The sequence below is a fragment of the Artibeus jamaicensis genome, unplaced genomic scaffold (genome assembly GCF_021234435.1).
Source record: "Artibeus jamaicensis isolate MK-2021 breed Jamaican fruit bat unplaced genomic scaffold, CSHL_Jam_final contig_3176, whole genome shotgun sequence".
Lineage (NCBI taxonomy): Eukaryota > Metazoa > Chordata > Mammalia > Chiroptera > Phyllostomidae > Artibeus > Artibeus jamaicensis.
In genome coordinates this window covers 6,506,466-6,519,838 of record NW_026521740.1, presented here as the reverse complement: position 1 = coordinate 6,519,838, position 13,373 = coordinate 6,506,466, and the positions used below count along the sequence as shown (strand labels likewise).

At 38.5% G+C, this 13,373-nt stretch overlaps 1 pseudogene; it reads right to left on the bottom strand.

Annotated features, from left to right (window-relative positions):
* The window catches only part of LOC119057894 (60S ribosomal protein L28-like), a 45,883-nt pseudogene extending 32,916 nt beyond the window's left edge, over positions 1-12,967 (bottom strand).
* Positions 12,968-13,373: the final 406 nt, after the last annotated feature.

The window sequence follows — 13,373 nt, the reverse complement described above, 5'->3', positions numbered from 1 at the left end:
TCACTTAATCTTCATGTGTTTTACATTACTCTAGTCTTTCTAAAGCAACTGGAAATAACATAAAGCTTAAGAATAAGGTTGTTTTTTTTAAGTCACCAACCTAACACTGAAGATATTCCAACCCAGTTAACAATTCGACTCTGTCCTACTAACCCTGAGCAATGCCATCTAGCGAAAAGCAATGTCTTGATGGATCATTCATGGAAAACTAAAGTAATTACCATCATTCTAATATTCCTATTTAAATGCATGAAAAACTGATTAGCTGAAGGCAGCCCTATATATAGCCGAAATGGCATCTTCTTAATACTTATGCTAATGTAACAGACATTTTACACAAAGGTTAGAGGTGATGTAGGTAAGAAATGATCTTAACATACACATTTGTTTACTTACAGTAATATATGACATGACCATTAGTCTGAGAGAGATTTAACTGGCACAGAGGACAAGGTACACAGAAACAGATCAATGTAAAAATACATATAATACATTCATTGGCACAAACATAGAAATACATTTATAAGACATATTCATGTAGAATCACCAACCACTAAGAGAAGTGGAACACCCACACCTTCAAGCTAGTTTTACAAGTAGATTTCAGTTCACTTTCAGCCTGAGGTAATCACATTTTTTTTTAGTCCAAAGAGAATTTTGATTGAAGTTTAAAAAGGTTTAATAATTCAGCTGGCTCTGTGTATTATATACCTCGTATGTAAAGAAACTTAAAAAATGCTAAAATGATGCCATTTCAAATCGTAGTTACTGTCATAAGTGAGCAATGAAGAACTGGGCTTATAAATTCAATTTAATTTTTACACTGTCATTTCCACATGGCTAACCCTCAGACTGAATTCTGTTTTCTGCCAGCTTTGTAAGCACACTCTAAGGTGAGACTCCCCAGAAATGGTGCATAACAATGAGCCCATCACAGAAGCAGTGCATGAAGAAGAAATAAAACACGAAATCACACACAGACTCAAGGATCACATACGCGGGCTAAGAATGGGTTACTGTCAACAACGGATTTCAAATAAGCCTCTGATTTAATGACAACGGAAAGCCGGAGTCTGATTGAGGGCAATCAAATGCTTCCTTTTCATCTGCTTCTAACTCATTTTCTATATGAAAAGGAAAAACTGCCATTACAGCATCAGCAATATAAGGCTACACACAAATCTGCAGAGGGGGAGGCTGTTTCCATGAGCAGTTATGACACAATGCACGTCCCACCTCAAGGATGGTCAAGTGGGCAAGCAACTAAGAGGCACTTCTACTCAGTGTGTTGGTGGAAATTAAGCATTCAAATTAAATTTGTTGTCGCCAGCAAAACTGGGATGGAAAGGGAATATGGCTTTCAGATTTAAAAGCTAAATAAACAACCAGATGACTCACCCAGGAGGGAACGAGGCTGCACTGAAAATGACCCCAAGACAGACACATCTGTTTAGCATTTAGGGGGCAGACCTTATGGCTCACCCTGATGATCTCTGCCTAATCATCCCCCTGCATTTCAGCCCCCGGGACACCCTGCCAGAACCTTTGTTTGTTGTGCACCTGAGTATATTCCTTTAGCATTTCCCTGTTCATTATCGAACACTGTTTTCTGTTTTCAAGTGTAATTGTTTCTGGGATGCTTTCAGTCTTTTCCCCCAAAGGGCTGGAAGTTCTTCCCAGGGAGGCCCTGGTATAACAAAATCTTGTTGAATTAATATTGCACCAAAAGTGAGAAGAAGCTACTGACTAGAGTCAAGAGACTAATTTTTTGAGAAGAAAGTATCTCACTATAGATAGGGAGCTTGAAACAAAACTTTTTTCCCCCTTTTCATTTAGAGTTGGATGTTTTGCCTATGTGCCCTCTGGATCATTTTATGGGAGCTGTGGGTATGTTATGAAAAACTCCTGCTGTCAGATAATGTGTTGCAAATGGAAAAAACCCTGGACTACACCATGGAAGACAGTGTGTGAATGCATGTGTGTGGTATGTGTGTGGTTTGTGTGTTTTATGTCATTTATGTGATTGGGAGCCAGAGGTAGGTTGTAGGAGCCTTATCCATACTGATCTGCTTCCATCAAAACCAGGTTCTGTCCAGTCCACTTCCAAATAGAGAAATGCATCCATCTTTTGTGTGTCCCAGTTCCAGACAGAGGGAGCCAAATGGTCTTGTTTCTTCCAACCATAGGTGATATGCTGAAGCCAGACCCAAGTCCCTCGGTCAACTTCTAGGGCAAAAGACAACTTTTGTCTTTCAGTCCTGTCCCTTTACACCCAGCTGCTGACACCAACACTTCCTTGCACAGAAGACTCTGCTTCAGGGTAAAGAATATGCATTTGCAAGCAAAACATTAAGAACTCCGTTTCCTTGGTAACTTGGGCAGGGAAAGAGAATTTAAGATGATGGGAAATATTCATTCTGACCAAGTACAGATCCGCTTTCCGTCTCATTCCTAAGGCTTTATCTGCAGCACAGGGCTGGGTCCCAAGGTGCTCCACGTAGCTATACATCGAAAGATAAATGGAAAGTGAAGTCTGCAGCTAAGTTTAGCTCTCTGCTGAAATCCTTGGGAGATTATTACTTCCTTCTGGCTATATCAGGCCCCCCTTTCCCCATACATATCGAATGGCTTTGAAGTTCCACTTCATTTGAAATATTGTACTGTAAATGCACACAGTGTGCTACTGGGCTGCATGGATTAATGGAGCAAATAGTTGCTTAAATTTAATTCAAAAGTAGTTCAGAAAAGACCTAGAGAATTAGTACCGGGGCTAAGGGTAGAACTTACCAAGTGGTACCTGGCTGGAGGGGAAAACCCAGGGAGGAGGCACTGCTTCTCCCTGCCTCCTCTGCCTCCTGCCAGGAAGGGATTTTGTGTGGTGCCTTTGTGCAGTCAAAGGGGATCCTGGTTGAAGGATGAATATGCATGAGTTACTGTCAGGTGAATCAGGTCATGGCCCAAACAGGTGCGTATGGACAGCCATGGCTATGCTCTGTCCTCAATTCTATATTGTAAGGTGGGTACTGATGACTTAGAACAATGGAAGAAAAACGTTTTGTTAGATCTATACCACAAATCTAGAAAAAAGCTTCCAAATTTTTGCCCCACGCAGATGTACCCACTCTTCTTTGCTTTGCACTGTCAGTGGATTTCAGTGACTCACCTGCACCTCATTACCCCTTTACAACACTTGGCAGCAAATTCTTGTTCATAATCAGAGAGCTTATCCAATTCTAGGTCGCAGAAATCACTTAAGCAGTTTTAATGAATACGGCATCCTCGGGATTTACATTTAGTAAAAATTGAAAATGAAGATTCCTAAAAAGAGACAGCTAACCTCACATTCCCATCCATAATGCAAGCCTATAAATCTCAGATGAGACAATGGGGTCCCACTGGGTTTTTCTCCACTTTTTTGGTTGGGTTTCCTTTGGGGTCCCATGGTGGTCTAGTGGCATCAGATTTTCCCCCGTAGGTCCTAAGTAGAAATGAAATCTGAACTATCTTGAGCAACCTCCCACCATAACAGAAGAAGAATGAAGCTAAAATCTAAACCTAATTTAGGTTTAGAATCTAAAAAAAAGGAAAAGAATGGGAATTATGCTTGAACCATCATGTCACATGTTGAAGGTACACAAGAATAGTAAGAAGCTTGGTATATGGACTTCATCTACATGAAGGAAGAAAGAGGACAGACTAGTGAGTTACTTTCTTAAGGAACAAGGAGAAATTGCACAGCAGTGAGCTCTGCCTTCTGCTCCTACTGCCTGATCATTGCTTGGTGCCAGCTTCCGGGGTGAAGGGAACACAGGAGCTTATGTGATAATGAAGGAGGTGTGCCTATGAACAGATAAGACTAGAAAAGGGAAGAACCCACTCTGCCTCACTCCCCTCCTCCTACATGAACTAAAGGCAGTTTTTACTTCATGAAACTCAATGTACAGTGAGACATGGGAATGGGGGACCCCCCAGAAGGAAACAGAAGGTGCTCCCCGTCACTTGTGAAAAGGAGATCCCCAAATAGACACCATTGCTAAATAGTCTTCACAGCATTGCATACGCCATTCTTTTTGGTTTGTTTTCTACTATCAAAACCAACTGACCAACTAGCCCACGCAACATAATTTAGAAAGCCCATTTTTCTTGGACTTTACCCAAGTAGAGAATTATTTATTACATCGTCTTTCCTAACGGGCATGTGTGTGCTAGAAGAGCACGGCCTTTGCTTTGTTCTGTCTGGAAATCCAGTTTCTAGAGCAGTGCCTGGTACCTAATAGGTCCTCACTAAATGGTTGTGAATGGAGGAATGAGTGAAGGAATAACAGACTTAGTTAAATACATATCTTCAACTTGAGTTTTATAAAAGAGACACACATTTTAACCAGTCAATTCTCATACGAAGAAATAGATCATTCCCTTTAACAGCCAGAACCACGGGGTAACTTACAATTTCTCTTTGATTTGGTTAAGAAAGACTACAGCTATGGAATAAAAAGAAAGCAAATTGAGACCCTGTTCATTCTGATTTTCTGTTATTTCTGTGGCTTACTAATAAGCCAATCAATAATAAGAAGATATTTCTGCAGCCATTACCAACTCCCTTTGGTGAATATGCCAGTTTCTTCTTAAGGAAGACAATTACTGAATTTAAAATCCATTCAGTCTTCCATAGAATTTTCTTTTACTATATTGAAAATCTAAATGATCAATGCAAGCAGAGGTGACTGCATTTTGAGTAGAGTTAGTGAATTTTTTTAAAGATTTTATTTATTTATCATTAGAGGGAAAGGGAAGGAGAGAGGGAGAGAAGCATCAATGTATGGTTGCCTTTCGTGCGTCCCCTGCTGGGAACTGGCCTGCAGGGAACCTGCCTGCAACTCTGGCATGTGCCCTGACTGGGAATCGAACCGCGATTGTCTGGTTCACAGGCCCGTGCTCAATCCACTGAGCTACACCAGCCAGGTCTAGAGTTAGTGAATTTTTTAAAAGGTTTAATTAATTTATTTTTATAGAGAGGGGAAGGGAAGGAGAAAGAGGAGAGAAATATCACTGTGTGGTTGCCTCTCATGTGCTCTTGTTGGGGACCTGGCCGGCAACCCAGGCATGTGCCTTGACTGGGAATCAAACTGTGATCCTTTGGTTCACAGGCCCGCACTCAATTTACTGAGCTACACCAGCCAGGCCAGAGTTAGTGAAATTTTTCAATTAAAATTTTTATTTTCAGTGGATAGTTGTTGACTTGTACAGGGATGTCAGAATGTAGAGAAATCCTAGATATTTTTAACTAATATATAATATACAATATATGATATAGAATATATAATACAGAATGTATAATATATAACACATAACATACAACATACAACATAACATATAATATAGAATGTATAATGTATAATATACAACATATAATATATAATATATAATATAATCACACACACATATTTTAACATTTTTCCCCAGGGATAAAAGTACATGGAGGACAATATCACGACGTGGATGCCAACGCCAACACGGGCAGGACACGGAACACTCCCACCACGTGGCCCTTTTATAGCCACACCTACTGGCCCTCCCTCTGTCCCATCTTACTCCTGGAAACCACGAATACTTTCTCCACTTCTGTAATTTTATCATTTAAATAATGTTACATACATAGAGTCATATAGCATGTAATCTCTTAAGATTGACTTTTTTCACCTGGCATAATTCTCTGGAGAGTCACTCATGTTATTGTTTGCATCTGTATTTTGCTCGTCTGTTTTTAAGGAGTGTTTCATGATATGGAGAGTGTAAAATATGTTTAACCATCTGTCTGTTAATGGGTGTTTGGGGGGCTTGCAGTATTGGGTTGTAATGAATAGAATTGTTAGAATCATTTATGTACAGGTGTTCATATAAAGGCAACTTTTCATTTCTTTGTCATAAATGCCCAGGAAGGAAATGACTGGGTGAATGGTAGTTGTATATTTAGCTTTTTAAGACACTTGACAAAATGTTTTTAGAGGGGCTCTACTATGTATATTCTCTCCAGCAGTTTATGAGTGATCCATTTTCTCTGCATCTTTGTCAGCATTTGGGATTTTCACCTCTCGTTTTAGCCATTCTGTTAAGTGTGTATAGATATCTCACTGTGTCTCTCTCTCCATGATGGGGTGCCTGGGCTTGGGGAGGGGTGGTGGGTGATGTAGAACTGCCCTTCCTATTCTCTTCAATGTGTCTTTTTTATTTCTGTGTTCCTCTCAGGTGCTTGTTGAGGTCCAAAACAGCTGAAAAGGGACAATCCCGAACACGCCCCGGATAAAGTTAGGCTGACCAGGAACTAAAGTTAGGCTGACTAGGAACAGGGAAATTTTTACTTCCTAAAAGGGCTAACCGCCAACTACACAAAGAGCCTTTTGAATTTCCCTAATAAGCCAATGGCAATCAGCTGTTTAGAGCTAGCCAATAGCTAACAGCCACATCTGCTTCTGTTCGAAGCTTGCTTGCATACCCCTATATAAGGACATAGCTGTAAGCGACGGGGCGCGGCTCTCATCTGCAGCTCTCCTGAGCATAGTGTCCTCGGACACTCAGAGAGCTCGCCCCTGTGCAGGTAAAACTTGGCCAATAAAGTAACATCTTGAAAATTCTGAAAGTCTCCGAACCTCTGTTTCTCGTGACGGTGGATGCAACAGTGCTGTAAGCCTAGCTTTTGTGAGGTGTTTTTGTGCATGGATAGTTGTTTAAACTGATGTTTCTGGCAGGAGATGAGGGCTAGAAATTCCTATACAGCCATCTTGCTAATGTTACTACTGCTAATTTTTTTGTTTTAGAGATTACACTTTTGGTTTCAAATTTAGGATTTCTTTGCCTAGCCTTAGGTGGCAAATTCTTTTTCCTGTGAAATTTTTCCCTAAAAGTTTAGAGTTTTACATCTTACATTTAAGTCTGGAACTCATTTTTAGTAAACTTTTTAATGAGATGTGAGTCTTAAGTCTAGATTCATTTCTGATGCATGTGGATGTCCACTTGCCCAGCACCATTTGTTGAAAAGTAAACTCTTCCTACATTAAATTGCCTGTTTACCTTTGTCAGAAGTCAGTGTGGCATATTTGTGAGTCCTATTTCTGGATTCTTGGTTCTGATCCATTGATATATGTGTCCTATGTGTCTCTGTACAAGCATCTTTGCCTTGTTCCTGATCTCAGGAGAAAATATACAGTTTTCACCATTAAGTTAAATTTTAGCAATAAAAGCTTTTTTTTGTAGATTTTTTAGACCACTTGACCATCCTGACAAGCTCATTTTTTATAGATTTTTAAAATCAAGTTGAAGAAATTGAGTAAATTCTCCAGCATCTCTATTTTTCCTGAGATTTTTTTCTATCAAGAGTGGGTGTTAAATTCTGTCAAACGGTTTTTCTGCAACAATTGTAGTTTTTGTTTTCATGATTTTTTATTTTTTAGCCTGCTAATATGGTAGATTATACTGAGTCAGTCTTATATCTCTGAAGTAAACCCTAATTGCTCATGGAGTATAATTATTTTTATATTGCTAAATTCGATTTGTCAATATTTTAGTAAGGATTTTTACACCTACATTTATAAGAAATATTGGCCTGTAGCTTTGTGTGTATGTGTGTGTTATCTTTTTTTTTTTATTTGGTTACTTTTCAAGTACATTTTTTTTCTCTCCCCCCCCCCCCGCCCAGTCTCCCCCCTCCCTCCCATTCCCCCCCCCAGTCCTCATCTCTGTGTCATTCATACTTGTTCCTCAAAATCCCTCCCCCTTTTTCCCCTTAAGTTCCCTTCCCTCTCCCCTCTGGTCGCTGCCCACTTGCTCTTGACTTGTATTTGGTGTCAGGGTAGCACAGGTTCATAAAGTGAATTGGAAAGTGCTCCCTTTGCTTGCACTTTCTGGAAGAGATTGTGTAGAACTGATGTCTGGTGTAATTCTCCACTTAACCGCCTGGGCCTGCAGAGTTGGGCCATATTTTGTCTGTTTTTGGAGGCTTTTTTTGTATTTTATAAATAATGAATTTTATTTTCTTAACAGTTATGGAACATTCAAATGATTTACTTTATATTGTGTGAGTGGTGGTAGATTTTTTTCAGAGAGTTGGCCTATTTTGCCTAAATTGTCAATTTTATGTGTATGAAGTTTTTAAAAGTATTTCCTTGTCATTTGCAGGGTGTTATGTGTTGAATTATCTTGCAAAATCCATATGTTGAAATCCTAACCCCTAGTACCGTAGAATGGGGTCTTATGTGGGAATACAGGGTCTTCCAAGAGGCAATCAAGCTCCAGTGAGTTGTGACTAGTGCCTTTATGAAAAGGGGCAATTTGGACACAGAGATATGTACAGAAAGAAGAAAGTCATGTACAAAGAAGAAGAGAAACCTGGAACAGATTTTCCCCTCAAAGCTCTCAGGAGGAACCAACCCTGCCAACAACCTGGGTCTTGCATTTCTAGCTACCAGCACAGTGAGATAATAACTTGCTGTAGTTTAAGCCTCTCAGTCCATGGTACTTCACCATGGCAGCCCAGGCAAACTAACACACAGGGTCTGCAGTAACATCTACATTTTCATTCTTGACACCAATCATCTGTGCCTTTTTCTTTTTTCTTTGTTGGTCTTTGTCAATTTTATGTTTTTAAAGAATAACTATTTTATTCATTTCCTCTGCTGGTTTTCTGCTTTGAATTTCATGGATTTCTGCCCTTATTAGTTCTTTTGTTTGCTTTGAATTTATTTTGTTTCTTTTCCTTTAGGTTCTTGAGGGGAGCGCTGAGAATGTGGATTTAAATTTTTTTCCTCCTTTGTAATGTGTGCATTTACTGCTATGAGTTTGCTTCTCAGCACTGCCTTAGCTGCTTTTCACAAATTTTGATATGTTGTATTTTCATTTTCATTCAATTCAATGTATTTTTTAATTTCCTTTGAGACCCATAGAGTTTCTTCTTTGACTTGTAGATTACTTAAGAGCATTGTTTCATTTCCAAGAACTTAGAAATTTTCCTGTTTTCTTTGTTACTGACTTCTACTTTTATTCCATTGTGGTCAGAGAAAACATTCTGTATAACTTTAATTTTAAATGTTTGTTGAGATTATTTTCATGACCTATGATATGATCTATTTTGATATAGGTTCCATGGACACTTGAAAAGAATGGGTATTCTGTTGTTGTTTAGTGGAATGTCCTATAAATATCAATTAGATTCTATTGGTCGATGGTGTTTTTGAGTTCTTCTATACCCTTGCTAATTTTCTTTCTAGTTGTTCTAGGAATTGTTCAGAGAATAGTGTTAAAGTCTTTAAATGTAACCACAAATTTGTATATTTTTCCTTATGGTTGTATTATTTTTATATTCACATATTTTGCATCTTGCACATCTTTCGGCTGAAAGCTACTGTTATTCTACTTGAGCCTTGTTGGTATAGTGTTAAGTGTTGAGAAGGAAAAGTCTTCTATAATCTTACAATGAAATTTCAGTTAGGTTGCTTCCAATACTTGGCTGTTGTAAATTGTGTTGCTATGAACATTGGGGTGCATAAGTTCTTTTGAATTGATGTTTCAGGATTCTTAGGGTATAAACTCAGCAGTGGAATTGCTGGGTCAAAAGGCAGTCCCATTTTTAGTGTTTGAATGGAATTCCATACTGTTTTCCACAGTGGCTGCATCAGTCTGCATTCCCACTAACAGTGTATTAGGGTTCCCTTTTCTCCACAACTTTGCCAGCACTTGTTGTTTGTTCATTTGTTTATGATGGCCATTATGACTGGTGTGAAGTGGTATCTCATTGTAGTTTTAATTTGCATCTCTCTGATGGTTAGTGATGCTGAGGACTCTTTCATATGTCTCTGGGCCATCTGTATGTCCTCCTTGGAGAATTGTCTGCTTAGGCCCTTTGCCCATTTCTTGACTGAGTTGTTTGTCTTTCTGGAGTGGAGTCATGTGAGTTCTTTATATATTTTTGAGATCAAATCCTTGCCTGAGTATCATTTACAAATATGTTTTGCCCTTTGGTTGGTTTCCTTTTCATTTTGCTGATGTTTTCTTTAGCCATGTAGAAGCTTTTTATTTTAATGAAATCCCATTTATTTATTCTTTCCTTATGTCCCTTGCTTTAGGGGACTTATTGGTAAAAATATTGCTGTGGGGAATATCTGAGATTTTCCTGCCTATGTTCTCCTCTAGAACTCTTATGGTGTTGCAACTTATATTTAAATCTTCTATTCATCTTGAGTCTATTTTTGTGTATGATATAGGTTGGTGATTGAGTTTCATTTTTTTTTTTTTTGCATGTAGCTGTCCAGATCTCCTAACCATTTGTTGAAGAGCCTATTTTTACTCCAATTGTTGGAAGCAACTTAAGTGCCCACCAGTAAATTAGTGGATAAAAAAACCATGGTACATTTATACAATGGAATACTAAGCAGTAGAAAGAAAGATGGAGCCCTTTCCCTTCACAACAGCATGGATGGAACTGGAGAGCATTATGCTAAGTGAAATAAGCCAGATGGTGAAAGACAAATACCACATGATCTCACCTATAAGTGGAACCTAGCCAACAAAACAAACAAGCAAGCAAAATATAACCAGAGACATTGAAATAAAGGACAAACTGACAGTAACCAGAGGGGAGGAGGAGGGGGATAACAAGGGAAAGAAGGGGAAGGGTTGCCAAGAAACATATATAAAGGACACACAGAAAAAGCCAAAGAGGGGTAGGATTGAGGGTGGGAAGTGGGGATGGGCATGGAGGGGGGAGTTGAGGGGGAAAATTGAGACAATTGTACTTGAACAATAAAAAATAAAAATAAAAGGAATTTAAAGTGGTAAAAAAAAATCAGTCTTTTAGTGAGCCTGTTCTCTGAGCAGTGACTTCATAAGTGTTTGTTAGCTTCTCTCCTCCCCAAACCTTAAGCAAGACAGGAAGTAGTGGAGACTGGTGTTCTCTGATTGGTCCAAGAGTAGAATAGAACAATTGTTGTCTAAAAGTCTTCCTTCCCTTCCTTGGTCCTGTGGCAGTAAGAGCAGGCTTTTGTTGGTGCTGTGTTTATCTGCACCCATTGGTGTTTCTCAGTTGCTGACTTTTTCAACAATAAATCTGGGATATATGAGGAGAAAAAAACTCATGAACTCATTGCTGTGTTGTTCATTGGGTTTTAAGATCCCTAACTGGCTTGCCTTCTTCTCTTCATCTTTCAGAGTCTTCTTACGTTTGTTTTATAGACAATGCTTAGAGTCTTTAGTTGGGTTAGCAGAAGGAAAGTGGAAAAGCATTTCTGCTCCACTTTCCATAAATGGAAGTCCTCCCATTACTGAAAATTTTAAGGATCCTAAATATCCATGCCTTGATTGAAAACAGTTTCAATACCTTTTTTTCAGTTACAGTTGTTATTAAATATTATATTACTTTCAGGGGTATAGCATAGTGGTAATACATTTGTATGACTTATGAAGTGATCCTCCCAATAAGTCTAGTACTACTAACCTGTCACTATACATAGTTATTATAATATTATTTCTATATTCCCTATGCTGATCTTTATATCCCTGTGACTTTTTAAACTAGATTTTGACAGCATAACACTATTATGGAGAGTCTATTTAGAAAATTCAAAATTTTGAAACTTATTTTATTAATAATATCATTGTCCTACCTCTAAAGTGAGGCAGATATATTGTATAGTAATTCTCTATCCCTTAAATTAACGCTTAATTCAAACTTGACCAGTTCTCTTCCAGAAGTTGATGGTACTATACACATTTCATGGATCATTGTTTTATAATGTATTAATACACAAAGAAATTTGGAGAGGCATTTGTGTAGTAAGCTTCTAACTGCAGCTGAGTTTGATCCTTAAGAAATAAGAAAATACATAAACTATAGAAAAGCTTGTCCTAAAACTTATTGAATAGACTGCCTAGTATAGTACCTGGCATATAATATGTATTGAAGAAATATTTGCAGATGAATAAAGGACTAAATAAAGACAGTTTTTGAAACTTGGTTAAGATATTTTTCCCTCTGAAATGACAGATTTAAAAAAAACTAACAAGTATAAATGAATCTGAAAGCCTCTAAGGGAAATTTATAGCTATATGTAGATATGTAGGTTATGCATCCAAACATGAAGAGTTTCTGGTTAGAAGCTTCATATTTACTCTCATCTATGATAGATAAATAGACATTCTTGAAAAATTTTTAAATCAAAAAATCTTTCCTTAATATCAGGCAAAACACAAGAAAATTAACAATCACAAAGCTGGCTCTCCTCTACTTACAGTAAAAGTTTATAGTTAAATCTCCTGAGCTCATTGAGAGTTATTTCCTTCATAAGATGCTCAAAGGTGTGGTCATTGTCAGAAAACTGCTTCTTTTTTAAGTAAACAAATGACTTTTCTCCTGTCCTCTGCTTTCCAGGTCAGAGGGCAAAGTGTTTCCAATTGGTAGAGCTCTCTCAAGCTGTGATTCATATGAGTCCTATAGGTTAAGCTTTTATGATGTCAGAAAGCAGGCCCTGGCCCAATGACACAAATCCAGTTTTCCCTGAGCAGATCTCAAATGCTAGCTAAGTCCATTTACAGTTTTCATGGGCAGAGTTGTAGTTGTTATAATCACCTGCATCTCGATGTGCAATATAAAAGAAAATTCTTCTGATTGCTGCAAATATTTTGGGTAAAAGTCCCAAACACCAAGATGTCCTCCTGGTTGGGTTGACTTCTTATAGAATATAAAGGAGAGATCTATGGAAGTCTTGGCTTCTTTCCCTGTGGAAAAAGGTCCACATTTTGCAGCCATGAGGGAAATGGATTGTACAGCTTCCTACCACAGTAGGTTTTTACTCTAATGTTTTCTGATACCTTCCCAGCTACACTGCTCAGGATTTTGCCCACCCTGCCCTCCTCAACTCTAAAATATAAATCCCAAATTTCCTTTTTCTGACTGTTTTTCCTCAAAAACACTTACCGTCATCCTGCATACTATGTGTTTTGCTCATTTATGCTGTTTATCACCTTCATGCCACCAGAGCGGTGACTACGAGGGCTAGTCTCTGTTTTCTGTTGCATCCTCAGTAGTCCTGCCATGTGACAGGTGCTCCATCAACACCATGCAATAATGGTTGAATGCGTTCTCAAGAAAAGAGACAACTGTCACAAATGGTTTAGCCATCAAGATGGTGACTGCCAACTGAAAAATTCAGTTGGTTTTAATCACAAAGGAAGTTTAGGCAGGTGGTGAAACACTGGTCTGTGAGTACAGGAAGTCTGCTACTTCACTCTGGGCAAGTCCCTTGGCCTCACTGGGTTTCAGTTTCTCATCTTTAAACAAGGGACCCTGGGGAGAAGCTCTCTAAAGCCCTCCCCAACTCCATCATCCA